We start from the raw sequence: 26,516 nt of genomic DNA, 5'->3' as shown, positions 1-26,516 counted from the left end.
AGGGGAACTCCATCATCACCAGTACCAGTATCTCCAGAAGCACCGCCATGAGATTGCTCCTCCTCATCCATGTGATATTCTTCTTCTTGGGGATGCTTTTCGTCGTTGGAAAACGACTCTAAAGGAAGGGAAGGGTGAGCAATGCCGTGTTCATCACAGTAGTTGTTGAAGAGAGGGACTAAATAATCCTGAGTATTCTTACGAGCAAGCTTCGCCACCTTCTTGGAAGCAATGGTCATTTCGTCCATATCATCACTTAGTCCTTGGACTTCTCCTTGAAGGTTGGAAACTTCCTGGCGAGCCTCGTCTCTCTCGCGGGAAAGCTGGAGGACCTGGTTCTTTGAGGCGACCCTCTGACTCTGCGAAATAAAAATAAAACTTCGTCAGAAACACGAAGTATCATATAAGGAGCAATATTTCTTGCTATGCATAAAGCTACCTTCCGCCTGCAAATAGTGGAACTCAAAGTTTCTTGAACGTCATGATATAAATGATCCAGTTTGGAAATCTCGAGATCTGACGCTTGAAACTGAACGCATAACTCATGATAGGCCTTATCCCAACCATCACCATGAGGGGACTTTGAAACGGCATGGCTGGAATGAATGACAAGGGCACCCTTGTCTTTGCGAAGATTAGTGGGCTTAGCCATGGAGGAAACTCTGGTAGAACGGTAAGGCTTATCTAGTTGGGACTGAAGGAGCTCCACATTTTTCTTCAAACAGTCAACCTCATCACTCAGGCCAGCCGCTCTATTGCGAGACTTGCGCAAATCAATCATCATCTGATCTTTCTTCTTTGCCACACGCTCGTAGTCCACTTCCAACCTGTTATAATTCGACGTCGCCGAAGCAAGAAGACTCCTCGAATTGATAAGAGAGTTATTGACTTGATCAAAGTTAAGCTTGAGGCGCTCGATCTCGTCGTGAAGGTGAAGGTTCAACTCCTCATTACGAGCAGAGTCAGTAGATAAACCATCTAACTGAAGATAGAGGGTTTCAAGCTTCTCGTTCAGGGTCATATTCTTAGAGATATAACTGTCATTCTTGGTCGAAAGTTTTAGATTCTCGGCACGGATGTCTTCAAGAGAGGCAGACGCTTTGGAGGCATGCCACTGGCGATGCATCGTGCTTGATGAAGCATAAAAAAGAAAATAAAGGATTATAAAAGGAGAATGGAAGAGGAATTAGTCAGAAAAGAGCTTACTCAAAAGTTTCTCCGCCTTCTTCTCCTGATTGTTAAAGTATTCCTTCTCGTCTTTGAGCTCCTGCATCAAAGATTTGATCTTGGCCTCGTCCTTCTTCACCCTCTACCGAAGGAGTTTAGTTTCAATCAGACTGGCCATGTGGCGATGAACCTCCTGAAAAAGAGACGAAGACGAAGTTAGAAACTAATCGTGAAATAACACATACAGGACAAGTACGCGAAACTCACCAACATCATCAGAGAAGAATGCTGTTGGAGAGACAAGCCCATATATGCGTCCAGAAGGACGGAGATATCCAGGGAGGGAAAGTTATCATCACTAAGGATCTCCAGAGACCTAAGTGCGACAGGCCGGACAGCTGGGTCTTCACCGGCTTTGTGGTAAATATCCTGGAGAAACTTCATGTCCGGGTTGAAGAGAGGGTTGGCCACTGCCGAGGAGGATGTCTTCTTTCCTTTGTCACCACCGGAAGTCTTAGTTGGGGGCTTCTCGCGACGAGGAGGAGGAGGAACAGGAGGATCATCTGTCTTCGTGGGAGTGGTTGCAGGAATCTGAGGAGATGGGGCATGAGAAGAAGAAGGAGGAACGGAGGAAACAGCTGTGACCTTAACAACAACTAAGCTTTCCAGATCTAAACCCCTGCGACGCCTTTTGGGCTCCCCGGAAGAAGGAACACTTGAAAAACCAGTCTGCGAAGACACAAAATTCAAGATAAGCAGTAGATAGTAGCAGCGAAGGATATGATTCGAGAGTTTGATAAAATACCTTGGAGAAGGGAAGGGTTGATCACGCTTCTTGGATTCCTTGGCTGAATCAGAAGGGGGACGCTTTGTTGAGACAACAACACCCTGCCAAAGTAAAGAATTATAAAAGAAAGACATGCAGATACAAGTAACGAGTTAAGTAGAACAGATACCTGATTTGAAGTTGGAGACCCAAGAGTAATCCTCGACTCCTTATATCCTCGAAGTAGACCAGCAGCAGGGTGCTCATACTGCACAAAGAATAGAATAAGTACAAAAACAAGCAAGACCAAGGGAACAATATGGAGCTAAGGCAAAAGAATACCTCTGCAGGCATGGGCCAGTTCAGCTTCCAGGGGCTACACTTCAAGAGATGCTGATGCTGAGGGAGGGGACCCTCTCGGGAGACCCATTCTCGTCAACTCCCCAAATAAAAGTGCCCCTCACTACGAGAGGAAATACTGCCCAGTCATCATATTGTTCAAGCTTGAGAGGACCCACACTTGTAGGGAGATTCTTTGACTAGGAAGACTTGTGAACCAGCTGGGTACCCCACTCTTGGTATCTCTTGGTGCTAATGAATCTCGCAGAATAGATGGATGCGAAGGAGTCAGCATTATAGTCGCGAGGATTAAATTCACCCGCCGAGAAAGGAACTTGCGAAGAACCCTCGCCAAAGCGAGTAACGAACTCGCTGGAGATGCGAAGAACGTTACGGGTAAGATGAAAAGCCCCACACTGAAGCTTGCTTAAGATCTCGATAAAGATTGGGTTGGAAGGATCATTAAGGGGGAAAGTAAGCCCCCGCCTTAGTTGGCCTAATGAAACTATAATCTTGTCTGAGGACCATGCATCAGAAAGAACCCATCGGGAGTTCAACTCCATGTCTGGAGTAGCGTGAATAGAAGGAGCCACTGAGGAATCAGCGGCAGGGAGGAGAGACAAACCCTTCTTTTGGAAGTCTGCTTGAAATTCTTCAAAAGATAAAAGCAAAGAGTGAGATGACACTTTCTGGGAACCCATGATAATACAGGACGATGAGAGAAGGATAACGAGGTCGAAGGAAGTTGGAGCAGAAAATAAGGATGTAAGAGATTATGCAGAAGGAAAGAGAAAAGAAAAACTCGAATAGAAGACGGGAGGAGATATTTATAGTGAAAGAAGGTTGACCGAAGAGCTGGTCAGGCGGCACGATGGAAGTAGTGTAACTGGTAATAGTCGCTTACTTAAAAAACATGAGAGAGTAAAAACCGGAGGGTGGAGAACGTGGCGGTTAAAGAATCTTTAAGTCGGTTCTTATTCCGTTCTCGTGAAATTCGAACGAAATAAGAAAAGGCAAAACGTAGGCACACAAAATAGGTTCGCCACGTGTCCCCACGAGAAGACCTTGAGAGGGAGAATAAATCTTGGTCAAGGATCTCAGTCAGTGACTTGTGAAATCAAGGTCCCAAAAACACTTCGCAGAATAGAAGACACGAAGTATAAGCATCACGAAGAGTCAATTGGAGTGCTCGACAAGATACAACCCACGAGGGAAGAGTGAGCGAAGTAAGATTGCTTGGGTCATAAGTCATTCGGCGAAGATGATACTTATTGAGCAAGAAATAGGACAGCTGTCCCGACAGGATCACATGGGTATCAGCGAAAGAAGGGGAAAAACTTTATGGAAAATGGGTTGGGCGAAGAATAAAGCAAGACCACGAAGTCCAAGCGAAGTAAAATGAGCTGTCCCGCACTAGGGAGAGTTTTCCTATAAATAGAGATCCATGGGCAAGGAATTGAGGATCAAATTGGGGGTAGAGTAGAAAGCTTAGTCTAGGGAATAAGATTAGGGTTTTCCTTGGTGTGTAATCTTGTAATCTTGATTCCATATTCAATAAATCAACAAAAATTTCTTTATCAAATTGGTAACTCATGTCTTAGATCTTGTTTACTTACTATTTGGGTGTACTACCGGTTTTTGGTAGTTACAATCAAAATTAAACTTGTATATATTCACTGGCTCAACGACAACAGGAGCAACTTCAACGACCTCACGCTCTTTCTCAATTCCTTCCCCTTTCTCCCAGATAGTATTTAGAAAGAGCTTGAAAAGGGGATCAATCTTTGGATTTTGTACACGCTTGCCTCCTAAATCTCCATCCTCCTTTTCAGCGACATCAACATCATCGTCAAGTAAATAATCATAAGCCTCAACATCCTCATTAACAGCATCATCCTTTGACAGAGAATGAAATTCTGCCTCGTCACGTACCGGACTAGTTTGATAATCCCCAGTGTTTCCATTTTTCCATGGATTCTTTGTCTCAATAGGAACTGGGCGAGTACTAACGTTTTTCTTCTTCTCATTCTTTGACAGAGAATGAAATTCTGCCTCGTCACATACTGGAGGAGTTTGATAAGCACCAACTCCCACTTCGAGGAGCATGATTCTGTATGTCAAGTAGACGAGTACGAAAAGTCTTCTTCTCCGTCTTCTAGTCCACAGAACGTGTTGAACCAGATTGGATCCTTGGAACTTTCTCTATAGAACTGTAAGGGATGGGGTCTTTCTTTTCCCTCTTGGAAGGATCTTGAAATGCTATTTCACTGACTCTTTTTCTCTTGGAAGTTTTTTCAGCCTCAATCTTCATACAAAGATGTATTCCAACCGCATAACGTGTATGTAGAACAATAGATTTACTACTGCGCATTCAAGAAAACAAACATATAACAATTTTACAACTTACAAAATGGAAAAGTGTTTGGATATGGTAACAGAAACAAAGACAGCAAAGATTCTACGAAATACAAAAGTATGAAAAAGTATGCCTCTAATTTTATGTTAATATCTGCAAATATTTTAGCCAGCTTGAAACGAAATTGCAGGATGAGGCAAAATCACATATACTTCAAGTCTTCAAGCTGTTTTTATTGTTGTACACGCAACAGTTTTTTATTGTTGTACACGCAACAGTTTTTGTAGGAGAATCCATCCATTATGTCATCAGCATTGCAAGCACTGTCTTTAAGCCTTTCCAACTAAAATTTAATTTAATTAAGTCACTTGCTTTCTTTCAGCATCGCAATTTTAGTGAAGAGTAATTTGTGTAAGGGTATTTTGAAGCTACTGCATTCCATGTTTTTACGCATCTCTGCACAAAATAAAAGTCATGATATAATGCTCGTTCACGGAACAATTTCAAGAGGATACAGATAGTTTCCATCATATGGTATAATTGAAGAAAAAGGTGTGCAAAGAGCAGCAAACAAATTAAGTTATAAACCCAGTTGCATCCAAAATCACGAAGCTTTAATGTTGCACAAAAACTAAGCAGCAGTGAAAATTGCACAAAAGAGACCATGAAGCTTCTAACCATTCAATAGTGCTCGCTAGAGGCTCAAGGCTCACAGGAGGAAGCTCAAATTGGGGGCACTGCATAAGCGGAAGCTCAGCGTTGGGGCTTGTAGGAGACTGAAGACGAACACCCTTATCACTGCTGTTGAATGGAAAAAAATTATGAGACAACATGGCATTTTATACCAGGAAAAAATAGCAGAAAAGATAAATACATGAGTTGAAATAATACCAGGAGTAATTAGTATGCTTTTCCCCATTTCTTTTCTCCCTCCATCTCTCTCTTTTTAGGGTTTATGAGATACAAATCCCAAATTCATTGAGTGGTGTGATAATAGTGGTGGTGGTGGATCGAAGATAGTAATTGCTGTGGTGGTGTTGTTAATGAGGAAACCGGGGGTTATAACGATGCACCGCCGCATCTGGTAGTAGTAGGAGTGATTGCTGTGGTTTTTTATAAGTAGAAGGGAGAGTGATATACGTTTTCTTACTGAACCCTAAGCCTTATAGGAACACTAAATGGCACATGTGATGAGGAACGGGATCGGCCCGCGGTGGTCCTAGACATGGTAAAAGGTAAAGAGCTTAATCACCTACTTTGAAAACATTTGGAGTCTTTTATTTAGAATTTGAAATTGAGGATGAAAAAATTATCTGGGGATAGAGGAAAAAGACAAAAACTGGATTCAAATATCAAATCATGGTCATCCCTTATTTAAGTATTTTTTTAAATCCTAATCTGTCCCTCACTAATCAGGTTTAGTGGTTAATAATAATTAATAAAAATCTTAAGTATTTGTTAAATGATTAGTGTGTATTTGTATTTGTATTTAGGTGAATGAGATGAGAGTAGAAAGATGGAAAAAAATTTTGAGAGGGAACTTTTTTTGGTGAAAGTGGAGGACGATTGTGAAGAGAGAATTGCTGCTAAGAGGTTGAAAATTTAATTTTTTTTCTTTGAATCCACCATTGTTGCAGCTGAAATAGCTCGGTGCCGGCATTGTATTCAACTGAAAAAATCATGCCGGCATTTGTTGGACATTTTCATAGACAAAGTCTCGTTACAAAATTTTCTGGTTTTGATCTTCAAAACCTAAATTTTTTGGTTTTAATCAGTCCATTTCCGGCACAGTCAGTTAATTCTCGCGCATGCCGGTACCTATGCCGGCATAGTATGTTGCTTAAATTTCTATACCGGCACATGATGAAAAGTATCCAGGAAACTTCAAATTTTTTCACTTGACTACCGGCATTGATAGATTTCTATCGAGCATGCCGGCACCCAGTTCTGGCATTGAATGTTAGTTACCAAGTATGCAGGCACCATTTTCCGGCATGATATTCATCATTTTCGGCGATTTTTTTTTTTTTATTTCCGACATGGTCTTCATCACTACCGGCATGCTTTTCATCTATTCCGGCATTGGGTCTTCATCACTTCCGGCATTGGGTCTTCATCACTTCCGGCATGGTCTTCATCACTTCCGGCATGGTCTTCATCACTACCGGCATGGTCGTCATCGCTTCCGAATGATAAAAAAAAAAGATCGTTTTTAAGGGAGTTGGGGAATGGGGAAAATTTAAAAGGGAAGAGAGAAAAAGAGTGGGGAAAATTTAGAGTTTGAGAGGGAGTGGAGAAAACTCTAATTTGAAAGGGAGTGGGATAAATGGGGGATAGATTTTGTTTTTTGATTTTTATTTTGAGGGAAGGGTGTTTTAGTATTTTCGCCTCAAAAGACACCTCTTAGCAGACACCTTTGGTTGGGGGAAGTAATTCATATCCCAATTAGTTTTTTTATCCCCAATTGGGGGTTCTTTATTTAACCTACATGTTGTCAATTGTTGCAGCATGGGACTGTAAACAGTGTCTATTCGCGGAGACTCCGAATGGATTAAGCATCAAACCTTGGGCAAGGCCTAGCAGAGGATTTGTTAAAGGAGTGTATTTAAACAAATTACAGTGGATGACTTTCAAAAATATTTAGCCATCAAAATTGTTATCTGGGTAATGAAGGATGTCTAAACATAACATAGCAGAAACAACATTACATTCTGGATCTGTTAGACCTTTCTTAATTTTCTTCATTTAACAGCATTCTGGCATACAAATCAGTCGAGTAGCATTCGCCGACATCCAAAGGAGATGGGCAACATCTATCCTACTTCATTCATCTACCCCTGCACACTCTTTTTTACCACAGAAACTCAGAGAAACAGAGGCTAAGACAAGTGCACCCACTCCATCTGACCAAGACATCCCTCTCTGACCATCTATTCATATAGTAAAGGTTTCATCTCGAGGAAAACACAGTCCTCTTCGCAGTCATCCATACTGTCAACAAAACCAAATGAGGGCCTTTTCCTAGCACAGAACCAATAGGATTTTCTTGCACCTTCTGTTCTTCAGCAGAAACCAACTTGCCATTCCCACTTCCATGATTTTCTTGCAACCTATGTTTTTTTGCAGCAGGCAAAAGATACTTATCCGTTTATTCTCTCCTTGACCTCCTCAATCTTCAGGTATACTTCCAGTGGGTTCGTACATATCAACTGCACTTGATGTCCCTGTAACTGAGGACACCTTTGGAATTTTCCTCTAGACACTGGGATAGAAGAATATCAGGTGAACAAAATTCCTGTGACAATTATCTTTCAGTAAGTTGCATAAGAAAAAATTTGAAAAAAAACAAACTTAAACATGCATTAAGAACAATCATACAAATACAAGTATTTCCTTGGTTTATTTATAACGAACAAGGACTATGCAGAGTCCATAATATAATGCCATATACGATGTGCAGTCCAAATTACACTAAGACGATTTAGGACCGCCCCAACTAATAGAAAACTCAATCCCACAATCCTGAAACAAATTGCTAGAACTAAATAGTGCCACTAAGGATAGTGATGTCAAGTTGAACCTTTGATTTCTCCTTTCGCCATACAAAATAAATAGGCAGTGACCCAAACATTACATCACAGTTAATCATTTGAGTGTCGCAAAGCATTTTAGGAAGACGTTGTATTATAATGTTAGTATATGACAAAATCGGACTACAAACATATATTTCATGAGGTCAAGTTTATATAATTGCTAGAATGCAATAAGGGCCTGCAAGATCAATCAACAGAATTGAGATTATTTACACAAGAGAGTCGAGCTCACCAGTGGAAATTTCTGGCTTCATGCCTGAAAAACACCCTGAATTGAGATTCTTTGCAATCTTCTAATCCAATTATAGTGTTGGAATTTTTGATAGTTTGATGATTATGGAGATGTATGAGCATAGAATTAGAGTTGCTCATAAAGAGCTCCATAGACATTGAACAAGACCAACACTCTAACTCTCTGTTTATTAATGTGCTTGCTCGGGTTACAATGGATACATGAACTGCTTATCTATAAGGAGTCATAGAACACTCTAAGTTTCTCTAGGAAATTCAGTACAAGATTGACCTTAGTTTATCTGAACTTTTCTTTTTCTAAATTTGACTGTACATAGACTATCTAGGTTACTCTAGTCATTTATTAACATATCCAACAAGCTTTACAGACTCTAGTTTTCTCTAGAGAATTCATAACCTCATTCACACTTACAAAGCTCAAACTAGAAAACCTTAGACTGATTTTGACATTACAAATTAGGATGTTCCAACAGGCAGCTCAAAAATTATGCATCCATACTAGATTCAAATCCTGACAGACCAAATTCTTACTATAGATGGATAACAATCTTACTTCATGCAAATATTTATTCCAACCACATAACGTGTATGTAGAATAACAGATTTACTACTGCGCATTCAAGAAAACAAGCATACAGCAATTTTAGAACTTACAAAATGAAATACTGTTTGAATGTGGTAAGTGGTAACTGAAACAAAGATAGCAAAGATTTTACGGCTTAACACTGACAAGAAAAGAGTATCCAATTAGAGCTACTATGTAATACTTTTCCCATGAAACGAAATTCTAAGGTGTATAACTAAAGAAATCGTGATTCGTGATGTGACAGGATAAAATAATTCCTAACTAGTTATAGTAGTAAAACGGAACATACAACAGTGACTTGTCAGAGACAATCTCCACCGCTCTCTTTTTATCCTCTCGATATCCTTGATAGTTGCAGCAAAGAGAAATCCTCCACTTTTTTATATTTCCTAGTAAGGTTATGTGACACACCTCCTAACAAAAATGCCTACCCTCTCCATAACTTTAAAGGAAAGAATCCAAATTTCACACAAAACCACGAAATGCGGTCAGCAGAGTCCAATTCCTAACTTCCCACTCCCTTGTATAAACAGGCCCTGTTTATATTAAACATTTCTCCACACATTTTCGGATAAGATATAATAGATAACATCAATTTTATCAAAAAAACAAAAGAGTAATTTTAGTAGACTTGCTTCGAGAGCTACATGCACCTCTACTACCACCCGGAAGACTTTCTTCGCCAAAATTACCCTTAAACTTTATAGAAAACGACCAATACCGTCTCATATCAGGAAATGTAGGAAAATTTCGCATCGACCGAAACGGCCGATATTCGACCGATACGGCCGATATTACCGGACAAATATCGTATCCCCGATATCTTTCTTATCGTATCGTTTTGGGCCGATATCCGAAATATCCCCGATATATCGGCCGATATTGACTACATTGCTTCATACTCATCACTATCGTCTCAAATGAATATCACCTGATTAAGTCGAAGGTTAATTTGACCAACTTCACAAAAAATAAGTGAAAATCTAAAATTCAGACAAAAATCAATGAAAATGAGAAAAAGAAAACTTACTGATGAGAGAAGCCATTATGGCAATCATATCATTGTGGGAACATCTAATTTCATGTTAATATCATCAAATCTTGTAGCCAGCTTGAGTCAAAATCTGAGAACGAGGCAAAATCACATACACTTGAAAATCCACTCCAGATGTTTCTCCGAGAACTCCAAACTCTTCCCCCAGCTGCACATAAGCAAAGAAATGTGCAGGAAATGTTAGATTGAGGACCGGATGTAAATAATCCAAAACAACCTCTGTTATTTACTCTCTAACATAGGAATTGATCAAAGTTGTACACAAAAAACTTTAGATTATTGATTGTGCATCCTAAAATGAAACCCATTAGCAGTGATCTACTCAAGACTCGAGTGAAATCAGATAAAAAAAAATGGAGGTTACAGTAACTGAATTACCCTCATTGATAAGCCAACAGAACCTCTAAAAAATAAACCTAAGAGAAAAATCATACCGTTTAATTTATTAGATCTTGTGCGGTCCCAGTACCTCAGTGATCAACTAGATTCCTTTCTGGTGTTATAACCTCAATTTCTTCCGGACACCTAATTCTTACCAATCCAAAGACCGACAGATCTGATGATATTCAACAAATCAACTGTTTCCGATATTGATTATTCAAATCAACCATTTTTCTTCCCTCTCTCCAGGGTTTATGAGACATTGAGACATAAAACCCATGTTAGCAATGACGGTGGTGGTTTCGATGATGAAGAAGATGATTAATGGAGGAAACCACGGGGAACAATGCGCCGCCGAAGTAGGACGGCTTGGTGTGGTTTTATAAGTAAGAATACTGAACCCCTAAGCCTTAGGAACACTAAATGGCCCATGAGACTAAGGCAAGGAATCGGCCTCACAGGTGGTCCTGGACATGATACAAGGTAAAAAAACTTAATCATCCATTTATCGCTCTAATTTCAAAGCGATACACCTACTTTGAAAACATGTGGTCAATTCTTGCAGCACTGGGACTTTGGCTCATGATTTAGAAGAAGTAGGCGTGCAAAATGGGACTTCTTATTCGTGTTAGTGTTCAGACAGTGCAACATTTTGCTTCTAACTCAAGAAATTAGACATTGCTAGTACCCGGAAATATAAGCGACAATTCAAGTACGTTTTGCTTTAACCCATGCTGAATCCTTGAGCACAAAATGGAGAACCCTTATTCGATCATTAGCAAAACTTGTTCCTTGATAAGGATTCCTGCAAGACCATGTTCGATTTTCCATTTCCCCTCCTCGTGATACAAGCACATCAGAAGCACACAATTGGCACATACTGACATCGCTATCGAAAACTGAAATATGTTAAGCCAAGCTTCGATTGTTGCTGCATTACGGGGAACATGCCTTTTTCACATTACAAGCAGCTTCAACGCATCAGTTCTGATTTCTGTGGTAGAATTCAAGGCAGCAGAGAAGAATGCAAGAGGAAAGGGGCCAGCAAACTGGAGTGCCAATTCAAGAAAGTCATCAAATAAACCATCTTCAAGGTCTTCTCAAATGGTTGCAGAATAAGCAGGTTTCAGGTATTCTTTCTCCACGCTAGAGATCTGGAATCTGATACACATGTACCCTTCCACCTAGAGATGTGCCAATTGACATAGACAGTTGAAGAACCGGTTCCAGGGGCTCAACGACATCATGACAAGGAAATTCAACATGCTCTTTGGTTGCTAGTTGTTGTGTTGAATATTCAGCTTGCTGACAAGTGATAAGCCCAAACTGGATTTCGTTGTCTAGCAATATAGGCTGTGAAGCTGATCCTGAAGCTCAGTTATGAACCTGAACCTCAACTGGGGGTTCAGCACGTGGGGGCTCAGATCAAATGCCAGTGTCCAGTTGTATGTCAGGTTGTGAAGCTGACCCTGAAGCTGAGTTATTACAAGCTCAACCTGCTTCTCAGCTGGTGGTACAGGACGTGGAGGCTCAGATCGAATGCCATTATATAACTGTATATATCATGCTGTGAAGCTGACCCTAAAGCCGAGTTGTTTACAAGATCAACCTAGTCCTCAACTAGGGGTCCAGGACGTGGAGGCTCAAGACTGGATCCCATTGTCTAGCAGTATGCGAGGCTGTGAAGCAAACCCTGAAGTTAAGTTGCTGTATTGCTGTAGACGCAAGAGTTTTCTTAGGAGAATCCATCCATTATGCCATAAGGATTTTAAGCACTGTCTTTAAGCCTTTCCAACTAAAATTTGATCCAATTACGTGACTTGCTTTCTTTCAGCATCGCAATTTTAGGCAGAATAATGTGTAAGGTATTCTGAAGGTACTGCATTCCATGTTTTTACGCATCTCTGCACAAAATAAAAGTCATGATATAATACACGAATCACAGAACAATTTCAAGAGGATACACATAGTTTCCATCATATGGTATAGTTAAACAAAAAGGTGTGCAAAGAGCAGCAACCAAAGCAAACAAATTTAGTTATATACCCAGTTACAACTGGCATGTAAAATGGAAGTTATAGTAGACTAACTTACCCTCATGTGATGAACCAACACAATATCTAAATCAACAGGAACTCCAATCCCTCTGGTGTTGCAAAAAAACTAAGAGTGCCAAATTCTCCTATGAAGATTCTGGTGAAGAGACAATGAAGCTTCTGTTGTTGTTCGCCCGAATTCTAAACATAACTCAAACTTTAGCTGATCTCACACTAAAGACCATCTAAAAGACATGTTCTTTGCTCTCTAAACCAAATCACAAATTATTTTTGAAATTGGCATAGTACCAACCAATTAAACAACACCAACACTATTAATTTGAGATTATAACTTTTTAACACTTACAAATACTTTTGATGACATAAAAATCCCCCACCAGGAATTGGCTTTCTGAGCTGCTGTGTTTGGTGAGGTAGCGGCAGAGATTACCCCCTCTGGGGAGTAGTCGGCTTCCACGGATTTCCACCCCAAATCTCTACATTAGAAGAAATTAATTAAAATTAGTCATTAAGAAATAAATTTGAGAACCGGCGGATTTTAGTAGTATTTTGATACTTACTCTACTGATTTTAGTATATACTTATCCCTCAGATGAAATGAAGACCCCATCAAATACATGGATGGAACACATTTCATGAAAACCCAATTTCCGTGAATCACAAAACCCATTGGTGATGCTGGTGATACCGAAGATAATAGATGTGGTGGTGGTGAAGATGGTTGGTTAATGGAGGAAGGCAGGAGGAGGATTCTAGCGATGCGCCGGCGTAAACTGGGAGGACTCCAAAACTGACTTCTCGTATTACCTCTTAGGTTGTTGCAGCAATCTGAGCTTCTTTAGAAGGAAAAAAACCACCTTCCATTAGGTTAAGAATTTCCAAGACTTCACATCTAATCTTCAATCCACAAATTAACCAATTCGGAATCCGCACATACCCATTATTCAAATCAACCATTTTTCCACTCTCCATCTCTCTCTTTCTAGGGTTCATGAGACACAAATCCAAAATCCATTGATAACCATTCATTAAGTTGTATGATAATAGTGGTGGTGGTGTTGATAATGAAGAAGATGATAGTTAATGGAGGGAATCAGGGGGTGATAACTATGCGCCGCCGTAACCCGTACTAGAGTGATTGTCGCTTATAAGTAAGAGAGTGATATACATTTTCTTACTGAACCCTAAGCCTTATAAGAACACCAAGTGGCCCATGTGACGGAATCGGCCCCACGGGTTGTATACACATTATGTTGAGGTTTTTTTTAAGACTGGAGATGCAGTGCCACTCAAAACTTAAGGATTCAGCATTGCGAGTGTTTTATTAAACCTGCAGCATTGGAAGTTTAGCTCATGATTTAGAAGAAGGATTAAGAATCAAATCTTGAGGCCTAGTACTACTACCCTAGTAGAATCATATTCGATATTAACCGAAAATACTGTCTGGGTAATGAAGGATGTCCTAACCAGGTAAAGAATCAAAAACATGCTACACCAAAAACAACATTACATTCTGAATTTGTTCGAACTCTTTTAATTTTATTAATTTAACAGCATTACTGTATACAAATCAGTCAAGTAACATTGGTGACATCCAAGGGACATCATCGGCAACACAAGTTGCAATGAAATTTGAGTGCAGTGAAACTTCCCCATGTAAAGATATTAAAGTTCAAGATATTAAACTCACATATCAACATTTGCAGGAACCTGCAGAATCGTTCAGTAAGGGTTTAATTGGAGTTGCTCTTGGTCCAGTTTCCCCTCCATTGATCATTACTAGCCGATTCGCATGTGCAACACATATGCTTCAAATGCTTGCAAGTGGAGTCAAATTTGTACATCATTCAACAGAAAATGATGCAATTACATTTGCTTCTAACTCAAGGAGGTTGTGTTACAGAGAGAAATTAGACATGTAGTTTCTGTCTTAAACTGTACCCAGAAACTTAGGGTACCAGAATAGTAGTCAAGTGATCCAAACCAGCTCTGACCTCCATTTATCACATCTAGCAGTCAAGTTCCTGACGTACTAGACTGATTTCCTAAAATCGTTACCTCAAAAAACTATAATGATGTCCTTGCAACTTCATTTGGAAACTAACCACCAACTAAACCTATGGTAGCGGGAAGACGAAAGAATTGGTTGCATTGTGCATTTCAATGTCAGAAAACTTGAATTTTAAATACAGATTTAGCAAAGAAAACGAAGAATAATGGCGAATACATAGATCTTGCCCTATTTTTCCTGAACAATGTTTCTACAAAATGAATGAGTTGTAAAAACAAAATGAATGAATGAGTTGCTTTACTTCTTCTAGAAGAAGTTTAATAAATTATGAACAGTGCAGATTCCTTGTGAAGAAACTTCTTTTTTTCGAAACAGCAAAATTCATTCCAAGAGTGCTGAGAAAGCACAAGAAAACTACAAAGTATAAGAGTTAACAATAGTTGAGCGACGGGATTACATGTTGTCTTTAAATTTTTCCCATCTACACGTGAAGTCATCAAAAGTAAAGATTCTAAGCTCCTTATACATGGAAGCCCAGTTGTATAGAGTTGCTTTAATGTTAATGAGCAACTTCTCATAAGTGATTGATTCTGTCCTAAACACCCTGTTGTTCCTTTCGGTCCAAAGAACACACCGTATAGCAAATGGCAGGCAATACTTGATGAAGATCGACGGTTTTAAACTAAATTTGAGCTTCCAATCGTTCAGAACTTGTATCACTGAATTGGGAGGAGACCATGTTGAATCAAGCAACCCAAAAAAATGCTGCCATAAATCAGCGCAACCTTGCAACTAATAAAAAGATGGTTAGCTGACTCATCCTCGATGTTGTCACAAAACCTACATGTACCATTCTCAATTTCCATTCCTCTTCTTTTCAGATTTTCTGTTGTCGGAAGACTATTAATTGCAGCTGCCCATACTACAAGAGAAATTTTAGTGGGAATAGTTTTGTTCCATAAAAATGCATCAAAATATGCCACCCTGCATTTTATCCAGAGAGAACAACTTAAACACCAACCAGTTCTCCAAAGAAAAACCCAGACAGTAACAATCAAACAACACCAGAAATCTAATCAACCAATTTTTTTTCTTCTTTCATTTATTAATACTCAACTTTTTTCTTAAAATTAGTACTTTGACCATTTTCAACACCAAGACCATACAACACACCTGAGTATTTCTCAGTTCATCCACTAAAGTATTGATGTTTCAGTTTCCGCAGTGAGCAAACCATTGGGACCAGCTTGATGACAATTCCCAATTCTTTCCACATGAAGCAATTTCGCAAGCTTGTTCAATCCACCGTGATGGCTGTTACAATACTTCATCAAATGTTTAATATCATAAACCTCTGGAAAAAAACACTTTGATAAGCTCGAAAAACTCGGTCTGTGAATCAGGCAATGTCCTACAAGTGAGCAGCTTCGACAAGTACCCAAAATGATAACCACATAACACAATGAACAGTATCACCCAACACAACCCCAGATGCCATCAACAAGTCACCGAAACGAAGAGCATCAATCCCCTTTTCACTATTCTTACCATATTGGTTGCTTTTGGAGCAGCATTTAATAAGATCATTCTTTCTTTTGTCTGGCATTCACATATTGAAAACAGAACAGACGTATTAATAAACATTCAACTTACAGGAGAAATTATACTTTTGAGATGAATAAGATGGAAACTTAACCCTGAATTGCAAAATGAATTTTACACATAATTTCAAGAGAAACGGATGAAAATGCGTGACATACTTTTGAGGTTTTCTTTGATATATACGGACTAAGATCTAGATTTTCATAGGAACCTAAAACTAATGTACGATCCATTAGATTTAGATTTAGATCCAGATCCATGGCAGTGCATCCAAAGACTAAGGTAGTAAGATTTAAGTAGGTTTGGTGCAATTGACATTAGTGCACTGTGGCGACAACTTTTCACATGGCCTAGTTGGAAACATAACTCTCTGTTCATATCTTTGGTGTTACTGACAGATACTATCGCAGTACTGCTAGTTGCTCCATCCAACATCCTAGATAACTTTCAATGCCTGCAATTTAAGCTATTACAAATTGTTCATTTAGGATAGGTTCGCTACAGGCTACACACAGAATCCCGCAATGTAATGCCAATTACGTGAAGCAATCATGAAGCTGAACAATACATGACAAGCACATTACTCTAACCAAGCAATACATGACGAGCACATTACTCTTACAGAAGTCTTATAAAGTTGTGAAACAGGAAAAACGATAAGAGTTGGTATAAATTTCGTATTGATTATACAAATTTCTGAACAATGAGAAAATCATAAGAAGTCTTTGTTCTTTGTTATCTTATGCTAATTCAATTATATGTAGCAGAAAGGAATACAGCATCTCCCTGCTCTATGTTTCAGATCACCAAGAACTTCTTAGAGTACATGGAAAAACATTACATACTCGGACTAGTTAAATAAGTTGAATAATACATCAAAAATCCTTATTGACATAGACAAAAACCAACGAAAATGAGAAAAATGAAACTTACTATAATGAGAGGAGAAGTCATCGGCATTGCAAGCAATGTTGTTAAGCCTTTCCAACTAAAATTTGATCCAATTATGTCACTTGCTTTCTTTCAGCATCGCAATTTTAGGAAGAGTAATGTGTAAGGCATTTTGAAGCTACTGCGAACATGTTAGTAAGCATCTCTGCAAAAAATAAAAGTCACGATATAATACATGTTCAGGGAACAATTTCAAGAGGATAAAAATAGTTTTCATCATATGATATAATTGAACACAGAGAGTGTGCAAAGAGCAGCAACCAAAGCAAAAAATTTAGTTTAAAATCCAGTTGCATCCAAAATACTACACCAGAGTACATTTGGGATGCAACAATTCGTACTGATTTCTAGCTGAAAGTTCCCAATCATCTATTACTATTACAAAACCACATGGCAAACACAAAATTATCAACTTTGAAATAACCCTTAATGTAACAATTCTAGACTTTAGTCAGAAACACTCCTCCACTCTTGAAAGTCTTTATCAAAACTCAACTAATCTCACACTAAGGACAACCTAAATGACATGTTTTCATGTTTGTTTCTGAACCTAGATGTCAAAAAATAACAATCACTCAGAAACCAAAAGCTCTATTCATTGATAGAGCCTTTAATCAAAATATTGATCATATCAGCTGTCTTAAGGGTGACTAAATCACATATATAAGTAATTGGCGTAGTAGTACTACAACAACTTAATCAAAATCCAACAAAAAAAATCCACCCTCAGATATATTCAACCAGCAATCATGCAAATCCAAAGACTAAACAAAGAAGATAGGCAGGTTGTAAATGGTTTTATACACGAAGGGCTGTCTTCTGTCCACGGCTGGCACTAACTCTAAGCAACATGAATTAACTCTTCAGGCCAAATCTTCAGGCCAAATAGAAAGACTAAACAAAGAAGATAGGTCTCATTTTTTTCCCTGCTTCAAATCCTGTATCAGCCTCTCAAACTCCTGCTTATTATTCTTGTTTGTGACCTTTATCTGGTTTTCTTATGACTCAGAATCAAAGATTCCATCAATTAGGAGTGCCTGCTGATTAAAACATTGGAATATTCAGTTGTTGTGCCTGCAAGCAAACGCACACCAGCGTAAACTGGCACAAAAATGATTAAGGTTATGCTTACAAATTTATAAAAAGTTCAGTCAGTCCTTGAAATTTGAACTGGACAGGAACAAGTTTAGAGCAAGTGTGACACCTGAATGATAAGACGAGCAGAGAAGAACTCGTCAGTTCGATTCAAATGCTACACAATGATGTCCCGGTTGACTAACTGGAAATGTCATTTGGTGTGCCTTGTTGCTAACATGACCAGACATCTTCATATCGTCTCAAATGAAGCTAAAACACACACAAAAAAGTTGAATTAGACTAACTCCAACTATCGTACTCGACAAAACCAATTAATTCACTAGCAAAGAAGTCACTGGAGACACTAATCTAAAAATGAATTTTAGGATTCCATTTCACCAATCTCACTGTACCCTTCAGAAAGCTATTTACTAAAAATGTCTAGTTTTTTAAAAATTCCCAAAAAGGTATAATGTGCACACGTTATAGGTGTGGATTCATCATATTGTGTACACAATATCAAGCAATGGTACACATTCAAACATTTTTGGTAATTTACAGCATTTTTGGGAATAACTAATTAAAACTAGACACCTTTGGAAATTTTCTCCGGTCTAGAATCTGAATTGAAACTATAACTAGTATCAACTGTTATTGAAAGGAAGACCAAAACACCTACACCTCAAGATTACAAGTAGTATTTATAAGTAGATTATAGGAAGCACTGGCGAATCACTACCTACAGTAGCAATTTGATTTCACTGATCATACTTTCAACATAATCCAGTTCTCCGTGCATCACAGAAAGTAGCAATTGGATTTCACATTTGGATTTTAGATCTAGGCTTTTTACCCAGACTTCTAGCTTCTATTTCCCTCATGTTTGAATTGGGGAGAATTGAGATCTTTTCCTTTTATACCTAGTGAAGAGATCTTGCCATGTTCTAAGCCTTGTTCATTACAAGATAGAGGGACAACTCAATATCTACATATGGCAGCTCATTACTACTAAAACTTGTTAAGCACACAACTAGACCTTAAACCAGGGTTGTTACCAACCCAGCTTAACTTCTTAAGCTAAGTGAATCCTGATTTGCTGAAAACCATAAGAAAACAACAATTTTTATACCCTTCTAACGAATTATCATTTTTGCATAAGAACCAATCAGAAGTTAGAACTACAGATCATTATCATTATTGCGCCCGGGGTAAAAGTTTAATATTGTTACCGTAAGTATCATTTCTATGCAAGGTGTGAATGGCAATTCCCAGCTGGAGGATTAATGACCCAGCTCTCTCTCTCTCTCTGTGTTGGGTTGAGATCTTGAATTGCATCTAGGAGGTCCTTTACAAATTGGATTGGATCTTTCACTTGTGCGCTACTTGGCTCCTCTTGATCACATGTCATATATCCTAGAGCATATGAAAACACTAATTATCATAGAACACAAAAGATGTCAAATCCTAAATGTACAACCAGAAAAGTGAGTAGACCTTTTACCCAACATCTATAATGAAGGCAATCCCCACCTAATTTATCTTTTAATTGTTAAGACAATTTTTATGATTCTAATTCATAATAATACAATGGATATCAAACACCCTACAATTGGTGGTGCCTTGGAAACTTACAATTCGGCAATCCTTCTATTCTCCACTTCATTTTCACAACACTTTTTTTTGAAACTTGTAGAAAGCTGCTGATTCACTGCAGCTGGAAAAATCCTACAAAAATTTAGAGGTAGAAAATCTCATTTAGAAGATTTGAAATCATTTATCTAAATAACGATCTAACCAAAACTGGTTGCGGAATAATGATATTACCTTGCAAGGCTTTCTGCTATTCTCGCAAGCTCTTCTCTTGCTCACGAAGTGATGTAGGTAAATGGTGGAATTCATAAATATAGAGGAAATATATGCGTGAGAGTAGATATCATTATGCTGGTACATATCTTCTTTTTTGTTGATCATGGATATCATAAGCCGTGATCAGCCGTGATGGTGGTGGTGATGGTGATGTTGAGGCGGCCGTGAAAATGAAAACCAAGGAAGAGATGGAGAGAATGAGAGTAATAAAAGAAAGCCCTTATACAGATGTTGTCTATATACAAGGGTAAATAATTAGTTCTTATTACGATACTGCCACCGGTATTTACAAATGGGCTTGGTGGTCACACTTGCAGTAAGTTAGATAGCTAGTAGTCCACCTGCTAAACTCTCTGGCCACAGCTGCCATGGTGTGAGCTTGAGACTGTCTGAAATGCTTAAAAACATTGACGCGACCACTGAAGTTTCTTAGGTTGGTTGGCATTCTGATATTGGAGAATCAACTATGACTTTGCTCAGCGTTATCAGTATTGAAGCACTGGCACCTCAGCTTCGATATGAAATTATGACAAGAGAGTATCTATGATGAAGACTTGTTCATTCCTCATATCCCAGGAATGGATTGGCTTTGGCCCTTGAAATGTTGCCAAGCTGCTTGAGGACGGATTACTAAATTCCCTTGGCATGAGAGCTTGACAAAGAAATTGGTGATGGATAGAGGCTGGAGCCTGAAAAGGTTGGCTCTGTGAAACAGGAATTTGCTGGAATGCTTTACCAAGGTCTTTCTTTTTACTCCTTGGCCTGTTGAGGTTTGCTCTTTGCGGAGCAAAGTGATCCGTTGAAAAAGATGGAAATGTTGTTCACAGTGAAAAAACAATAAATCATCTCTAACCCTTTTTTACTTGTGAAGAAATATTGTTCACAGTGGAAAAAAAGTGAACAACAACAGCATGCGATGAAAGAATAGACCTGACAGAGTAATGTTCAATACACTCAGTGTGACGTATATACAAAAAGATCGTCGTCATACAGAAATAAAATATCAACTGATGACATCTTAATCACAAGTTCCATGAAATTTGACTGCAGTGGAACTTCATGCAAAGAGATTGAAGTTCAAGACATTAAACGCACTTATCGACAACAAAAACAACGACAGGTGCAGGAACCTGCAGAATCCTTTTGTAAGATTGTGCTTGGAACTGCTCTTGGTCCAGTTCTCCCAACAAGTTGTTTATAAGTACTGGAATTGTAACGTTTTTCTTTCCTTACGCACTCTGTTTTTTTTTCCTCGCAATTATTATATGTTATTTGGAGGTAACTTTACGTAGAAGATGTAAGGGCGATTCCTATGGCATGGTCAGATGCAAAATTTTGTTGAGCCAGGTGGATGTCCAAACTGGTTTTTCCACTATGGTAAAGCACTGGGCGTTACTGAGAGGAAAAAGCTGGAGTTCGCAAGAAAAGCACCGGCGTTGGTAGGGGCAAGCGCTGGCGATCGAAGCTTCGACACGGCGTCCTAACATATGACGTTGGCGTTTGTAGCAAAAACACCAACGGTTTTTTTTTTAAATTAAAAATTCACTTTTTACCTCTATATATTACCATCGAATTCAAACAATTCACTCACACCAAAATTCACTTCTCTTGAATTTTCTCTTCTAATCTATCTCTCAATGGCTGAAATGGCGATCACACTTTTTTGTGATGCAAAACTTGAAGTTGTTGTTTCTAAGATATGTGGGAGTTTTAAAAAGATTGAAAATTGTAAGAGGGAAGTGCAAGTTTTTGAAGTTGCTCCAAGAAAATGTTCCGCTAAAAGGCAAGAAGAGCTTCAATTTTGAAAGTTAACAACAAAAAATTCAAAAAAAAAGTGAAACTGTCAAAGAGCGCGTTGAATCGAAAATACGTAAAATGAAGATAAACAGGAGGCGAAAACTTGTAATTGATTTTTATTGAAGTTTTTATTATTGTTTAAATTTATATCTTGTAAATGAATTGGCAGCTATATCAATGAATGAAAATGTTTATATTTTAAAATAGATTAATTTCCACTTCTGATCAAGTGAAATTTATTACAATTTATTAAACTTGGAAATAACATCAAACTACATATTAATAAATCACAAGAAAAACATCAAACTACATCAAATCCAGTGACATTCTCTCTGTAAAGTTCATAGTATTCAAAATGCCTAAACTCTCTCCCGCTTTCTTCGGTAAACTTGATCTGAGCGATGGTTTCCAATTCTTCGTTGGATAATCCAGAATTGCTACGATGAACCATCCATAATACTTCCGTATAATGCTTGACTTCATTAGTGATGAATGCAATTCTTAGTTCTAGGCTCTTACTGTTTCTTATGGCTTCTTTCTGCGATGCTACAAAATGTCCCAATACTCTTTCCCATAAATTGTCACGGTTCATTGGTCTCACCATAGGATGTAACCAACATCGAACAAGAGCAACATCTTCTTCCATTGTAAATTCCGGCAGCGGCACTCGAGTGCAGTAACGATGTGCAGATATACATCATCATTTAAAATTTTGGGAAAGGCCAGGCAAAGAAAGGAGTGCATTTAAGAAAATTACAATGGAGGACATTTTTAAAATCCGATATTTATCGGTCAAAGTTACTGTCTGGGTAATGAAGGATGTCCTAACCAGGTAAATTAAAACCAAAAATATACTACACCAAAAACAGCATTACATTCTGAATTTGTTTTAACTCTCTTAATTTTATTGATTTAGAAGCATTCCAGTGTACAAATCCCAGAATTTGTTGGCTTACTCATCCACTTTTCATGGTTGTTGAGTCCGTCATAGTGGAAACAAAATGAACAAACTTCAGCAGTGAACATACCGTTAAATTTGTTGGCTTGCTCATCCAGTTTTCATGTTTGTTGAGTCCATCACAGTGGGAACAAAATGAACAAACTTTTATAGAAACTGCCCTAGGATGTAACAAAGTTACCAAAAATTATTGCTCTTAAGTCTAGACCTAGAAATTGGAATTCCTTCGACCTCGGTGAGTTTGCCCATTTTGACATTGTAATCCAAAGTCAACATTTAGACCTTCCATATCCTACCGTGACTACAATATATGCTTTATGAAATTTGCCTTTGTTGCCCCTGCCCTCCAAATCTTTTATATATACGGGTGAATCCGTCGTGTAAACATATTTAACCCACTATATAAGCATCTCTCTGTTAGCCTGCCAGGGCTTATAAGTTCATTGCTCCTCTTTCTTACTGCCTCTGAGTCTCTCCCTTTCTTGTTCTGCATTTTAACGCCGCCACCAAAACATAAGATCAGATCATGGCTTGTGGTGTGATGATCAACACCAACAGTAAAACATTGGCATGATGATATCTCCTCTCAGACGAACGTAGTATGCTGGATCCTTTGACCTCATAAAATAATTCTTAGCTCTGAGTAAAAAACAACAATGAAAGAGCTGCAGGGAGATATGGGTTATATGGTGCTGATAAGTTCAGATTTCCAATTTGGTGAGTATCAAAAATAGAAAAACCAAATTCGGATCTACATCATAAGTCTGATGTAACGAAATTAAATATAGAATTTATGCTAAAGATTTCCGTTATTTAGTCCTCCAAACCACCATATGTTATTAATGGATCTCAAAGCTAATCGATCAGTGGAATTTACGTTTTCCATACATGTTAGTTATTGTGTTTCTGTCTTTTGTATTGTTGTAAAAATGTTGTGAATGTCAGCTCCATTCTTGTAAGCATAATTTTTCAGTTCATCAATAAAAATGTTTTTTCTGATTACCTGACTTTCCAGTCTGATGCCAATTGAGTGATCTGGTCTATTGACCACCTTCGTGTCCATTTTTTTTACCTTCACTTACTAACTAACCCTTTACTTGGCCAGGTTGATTGTAATTAATCACTATCAAAGACATGTTCAGATTCATTTCATATTTGTCAATTGTAGGTTCCTTGACAGAGTCCTGCAAAAAGAAGAGGTTTAGATTTTTTGGCAAAACTAAAGAATTACGAACAATCAAACTGTGTCACTAGTGTTGAGTTTCACCCGTTTGAATTTGGTAGATGGTAGATGATAAGGTTGAGATGCACATTGGACCTGAGATTTTACTTCTTGTTGTAAATTTGTAATATGGCAGCTAATATATCCTGATAAAATGTAGTCATTACCTGATCTAGCTGTAGGAGTATCTGTGATTTTCCTTCTCCACATGTTGTCATCGTCAACTCTATGAGATAGTTGCAATTGAAGAGCTCATGAGGAATTTTATACACCATGAGAGAATTCTGACACTGATTTCTACAGTTCTTTCTTGAATATTACGTTTAGCAGCACCATCTATTTATTAACATATCCTATGATTGTTCTCTTATATGCACTTTTGTCCTTATCCCATCGTAAATTTCTGAATATTCTGCAGTAAAGACTGATACCAAGACTACAGAATGTATGAACCTGACATTGTATTTGGCTTCTTTTAAAAGTAAACTCCTGTTAAAGATTAGAAAGGTGGAGACTTCCAAATATGTTATGAATCCGCCTTTTTAAGAAAACACTAGTTTGTATTGCATTCCATTAGAGCCTGTGTAAGAGGAGTTTGTATGAGCAACGGGTTAATCCAGTATTGGAGTTGTTGGTCATGTGGTATGAGATTAGAGTGTTTCCATGACTCTACGTCTTTGGGGAGGATATTGTGTCTGGTATGCTGATTGAAGTTGCAGTATACACTTCTGTCAAGAACGAGTTAGGTATTTTAGACCTTGATGTTCCATTCGCAGAAGTAGTTTTTGTCAGTTCAACCTCTAGTGTACACGCTAATCTTGTGGTATTGGCCATCATAACCTGGCAAGTTGTTTCTCTGTACCGATGCTATTCCTGGGTATATGCTTACAGGTAACATACAAGTTTGTCATTTTGAATTTTAAACTGCCTCATTTGATCAAATATTAACTTTTTTTTAGTGTCTTTTCACCCTTGGAGAAACTATTTAGTTTGTTTTTGTCTACAATATTCTTGGGTCATCAAACTGCTGCAGACAAACTCTTTGAGATTTTAGGCACATAACATGGCAATGCTAGTCATAGTAAATGCAGCCAAATTGCGGAATGCGAGGGCTTTCTCAGTAGTATGAGGGAATATATTTTTTCTTACTTCTTACTGTTATCTGATACTTAATCACAGGGATGTAAATTCATAGTTTTTCATATTTTTGTCTAGTGTATTGACACTGCATGGTAGAAAGTTAGAGGCAGCTATTAGGACATGTTAATCATCCGTAAGGAGATACACAAGGAAAGTCTTTCACTATTTTGAACAAAGTAACCTCACCTGATTCATGATTCTCTACTCTTCTAAGTTCCAACACTTCACACTTTCGGATATGAAGTGACTTTATAAGGTAACTATATTTGCAATTGCAAGATTAACCAGCGTTGACAATGATGATAAAAAAGGAGAGAGCCTCAGACTCTGAGGGATGGGATACCTTGCATTGCTTAATTAGTCCATAACTGTTTTGTGCTCAATTGTACTTTGGGACTATTACTAACCCTTTGCAGAGCAACACCAGTTTGTGTCTTGGTTCCGTAATAATTAATTCAGTTGCTTTTTAAATTTTCTAATTCACCAAGACTTGGTATATCTTCAACCTCGCAGACCACTGCGGGGATTCAAACAATGATTTCGTGAGCGGCCAATTAGCAAAGGTACCTTACACACTTCATTCTTACTTCCCCAGTTGCCTCATTAGTCACCACTTGCTCAGTTGTCTTCCAATAATACTAGCTCGTTAATCTCAGCATTAAACCCTTAGTAGTTAAGAAGAATTTTGGAATGGTGATTGGAGAATCAAGATTTCTTCTTAGCAATTGCCTACGGTAAACCCATCGTATACGTTTTACCAAGATTTGGATTCATAAGAGCATTCTGACCGATTTCTACAGTTGTTTCTTGCATATTACGTTTAGCAGTAGCAAGCATCCATTTACCAACGTATCCTATGACTGTTGATTGTTCTCTTTTATGCACTGCTCCCCCTATCTTTAGTAAACTTCTGAGTACCTGCAGTGAAGATTGATACCATGACTGCAGAATTTATGCACCTGACATTTTATTCACTATTTAGCTACTTTTGAAAATAAACACCTGTTAAAATTCAGAAAAGGTAGAGACTTTCATGTATGATACGCATTCACCTTTTTAAGGAAACACTAGTTTGTACTGCATTACATTAGATATGGTGCCCTTTGAACTAAGATGATATTTTTAAAAAGCATATGTAGCACCACTTTAGCACCGAAAAAAATGTATCCTTCATATCAATTTGGAGCAAGAATGGCATGGTTTAGTTCTTAGTTGCAGGAAATTAGAAGATCAGTTTTGGTTCTTTTCTGAAATGAAACTTATATTTAGTTTTTTTTTAAGAATGAACCAGTAGAAGCTGGAGTACACAGCTTTATTTCATATTTTTCTCTTGAAGGAGTA

The 26,516-nt window shown here is 38.2% G+C and overlaps 2 long non-coding RNA genes across 4 annotated transcripts; both read right to left on the bottom strand.

The window, feature by feature from the left end:
• Window positions 1–7,289: 7,289 nt before the first annotated feature.
• On the bottom strand, window positions 7,290–13,682 carry LOC113300173. Of its 2 annotated transcripts, XR_003335515.1 has the most exons (6): window positions 13,112–13,682; window positions 12,898–13,027; window positions 12,589–12,731; window positions 10,548–12,398; window positions 10,090–10,261; window positions 7,290–7,923 (listed from the first exon to the last, which is right to left on the bottom strand). It is a non-coding gene; the product is annotated as an uncharacterized LOC113300173 (long non-coding RNA). The 2 variants fall into 2 exon arrangements; XR_003335513.1 differs by having other exon boundaries at window positions 12,589–13,027.
• Window positions 13,683–15,016: 1,334 nt separating this feature from the next.
• Window positions 15,017–20,216, bottom strand: LOC113293664. Of its 2 annotated transcripts, none has more exons than XR_003332438.1 (7): window positions 20,017–20,216; window positions 19,825–19,917; window positions 19,422–19,605; window positions 18,320–18,462; window positions 17,920–18,216; window positions 17,098–17,260; window positions 15,017–16,161 (listed from the first exon to the last, which is right to left on the bottom strand). It is a non-coding gene; the product is annotated as an uncharacterized LOC113293664 (long non-coding RNA). The 2 variants fall into 2 exon arrangements; XR_003332439.1 differs by having other exon boundaries at window positions 17,920–18,155.
• Between the last annotated feature and the right edge of the window lie 6,300 nt (window positions 20,217–26,516).

This window comes from Papaver somniferum, chromosome 7, assembly GCF_003573695.1.
Source record: "Papaver somniferum cultivar HN1 chromosome 7, ASM357369v1, whole genome shotgun sequence".
Taxonomy (NCBI): Eukaryota; Viridiplantae; Streptophyta; class Magnoliopsida; order Ranunculales; family Papaveraceae; genus Papaver; species Papaver somniferum.
This window is presented reverse-complemented; position numbering and strand designations above follow the sequence as displayed.